The sequence below is a fragment of the Sturnira hondurensis genome, unplaced genomic scaffold (assembly GCF_014824575.4).
Source record: "Sturnira hondurensis isolate 20B ecotype Veracruz unplaced genomic scaffold, ASM1482457v3 Scaffold0014099, whole genome shotgun sequence".
NCBI classification, from domain to species: Eukaryota; Metazoa; Chordata; class Mammalia; order Chiroptera; family Phyllostomidae; genus Sturnira; species Sturnira hondurensis.
In genome coordinates this window covers 151,685-154,551 of record NW_028086730.1, presented here as the reverse complement: position 1 = coordinate 154,551, position 2,867 = coordinate 151,685, and the positions used below count along the sequence as shown (strand labels likewise).

The following is a 2,867-nucleotide window of genomic DNA, read 5'->3' as shown; positions in this document are numbered from 1 at the left end:
AACCCACTCTGGTTTTTGAGGCCTGTCAGTAGTGACTCCATTTTGTTTCTTGTTTCTTCGCTCTTAGACAGTTTAATAAAGCCAATTAGAGCTACAAATGTACTCAGTGGAATTCTGGATTTTTTCTTCTTTTAAATTTTTACTTATTGATTTTTAGAGGCAGAAGAAGGAAGAAAGAAATGTCAATTTTGTTGTTCCACTTATTTATGCCTTCATTGATCAATTTATTTATTTATAGATTTTATTTGCTCATTTTGAGAGAGGGGACAAGGCAGGGAGAGAAACATCAATGTGCAAGAGAAAACTCGTTGCCTCTTGTACACCCCCCACCAGGGACCTGGCCTGCAACACAGGAATATGCCTGGCTGGGAATCGAACCAGCAACCTTTTGGTTTTCAGGCCAGCACTCAATCCACTGAGCCACACCAGCCAGGGATTTTTTTTTCTTTTAAAAGATTTTGACTCCCTGGCCATGGGCAAGGACACACCTGACTGATGGTGTTGCTCTTACATCAGTCAGGGGCAAAGCAGTCGTACAGTCCTTAGTTCGTCCCAGCTTGCTGCCTGCATTGGTGGCCAGAGCTGGTTCATGCCTGGGACACATAAAAAAAAAAAAAAGATTCTATTTTCCCTGGCTGGTGTGGCTCAGTGGATAGAGTGTCTGCCTGCCATCCCAAAGGTCCCTGGTTCAACCCCTGGTCAGGGCACATTCCTGGCTTTTGGGCCAGGAACTGGTGTGTCTTTCCTTCTTATCCCTTCTATCTCTCTCTCTCTGAATTCTAAATAAAAATCTTTAAAACATTTAAAAGGATTTTATTTATTTATTTTTAGAGGGGAAGAAAGGGAGAGAGAAAATCATTGATCTGTTTCCTCTCACTCACCCCCCAACTGGGGACTGAACCCACAACCCAGGACCAAACCTGCAACGCAGGTATATGCCCTGATCAGGATTCGAACCGTCGACCTTTTGCTTTGCTGGATGATGTCCAACCAACTGAGCCAAATGGGTCAGGGCCATTGGTCCATTCTTGTATGTGCCCTGACTGGGGATCAAACCCACAACCTTGGTATATTGGGACAATGCTCTCACCAACTGAGCTACATGGCCAGAGCTGGTTGAATTCTGATTTTTAAGGAATCCTTCTAATAACCATTTGAGGCAGGGACTCACATGCCCAATTTCACAGGCAAGAAACAGAGTCACAGAGAATAATCATCTATCCAGCGCCAAATGGCACATAAGTGGTAGAACTGGGCTTAGAACTCAGGTCCACTCAGTGGACAGGCTGCCATAACCTCAGTCTACTCATTCATTCTTTCAAACATTCAGTGGACCCCTACAATGCGCAGGCCCTGAAGGCAGAAGAGTGACTGAGGGGCCGTAGATGCAGGCGACCAGGACAGAAGAGGGCGGGGGGCTCATAGCCAGACCCCCAAGGGCACGGGGTTCTGGGGGAGGCCTGGCCTCCAGACAGAATCTGCTGATCCAGCTCGCCTGCCCAGCCACTTGCTTGCAGCTTCCGGCAGTTTCTGTTTTTCCCCCATGGGGAATATAGGCTCTAATTGCAAAGGGTCTTCATCAAGCCTGTGGAAGGAAAATGCTGAAGACTCTCCCAAGAGAACATTTTGGGGGTTGATTCCCAGTAGGACACAGCAGTGGGTGGATGGTGGGGTGGGGCCTGTAGAGCAGGGAGCCTCCCCACCCCCCGCAGCTGCACAGCTGCCCCAGGACCCCATCCTGAGCAGGCCCAGCCTGCAGCCCCCATCTCCTGACTCCCCACCCGCTGCTCTGCAGGCAGGTCCCAGAGAGTGGAGAGGCCCAGGAATCCTGTCCGGCCAGATTCCTTCCCCCCAGGACAGCGGGGCTGGGGGGGAAGTGGGGCCACAGGCCCTCAGGACCTGGCGGATTCCCTCCCCTCCTCACTCCCCTTTCCCTCTCCCTGCCTCCACTCCTTCCCATTTGCCTGGTTAGAGGACATTCTGAGAAACTCTCAGGGGTAGGCCAACTTCCAGAGTGGGGGCCGGGTGGGGCAAGGGGGCTATCCCTTGCTTCATCATCACTCGCGGTGGGGTGGGGACAGGGCTAAGAGGAGTCAGACCCTCCCGGAGGGTAGGAGTCAGACCCCAGCTTGGGGGAATGGGAAGTGGGGGTGGCCCAGCGGCAGCCATGGCATCTTGGGAAAGCAGAACCGCTGACTCCTGCCTGGTCCGGGGCCTCAGCGTACCTGTCTGCAAAGGGTCTTTCTGTGGCCCTTCTCCACAGAAAGGCAAGCCTGCAGGACCCAGGGCTGACTGAGGAGAGAGGAGCTCAGAGGGGCGCAGCGCCTGAACCGAGGTTTCCTGACTCCCAGCCCAGAAGGCTCATCCCCGAGCCATGACTTCCCTCACAACTGAGAGCTTTTAAAACATCGCAGTGTCACAGAGATAATGTGTGCAGGGCACGGACCCTCAGGACAGGGCTTTGGGGAGTGAATTTGGAAGGCTGCTTTAAACACAGGGCATGGGGCTGAGCCGGGTGGCTCAGTTGGTTGGAGTGTGGTCCTGTGACGAAAGGTTTTGAATTTGATTCCCGGTCAGGACACATACCTAGGTTCCTGGTTCCATCTCTGGTCCAGGAGTGTATGGGTACGTAAGGAAGGCAGCCAATTGGTGCTTCTCTCTGGCATCCATGTTTCTCTCTCTTCCCTCGTTTCTCTTTAAAAATCACCAGAAAAAAATGTCCTCAAGTGAGAATAAAAAAAAAAGCCCTGGGTGATGTGACTCAGTGGATTGAGCATCGGCCTGCAAGCCAAAAAGGTCACAGGTTCAATTCCCAGTCAGGGTGCACGTCCGGGTTGTAAGCCAACATTTCTTCTGCTGGCTCTGTT

General features: G+C 51.8%; 1 pseudogene; it reads left to right on the top strand.

Moving 5' to 3' along the window:
* Window positions 1-461: 461 nt before the first annotated feature.
* LOC118998415 (uncharacterized) lies at window positions 462-606 on the top strand (annotated as a pseudogene).
* The last annotated feature ends 2,261 nt before the right edge of the window (window positions 607-2,867 follow it).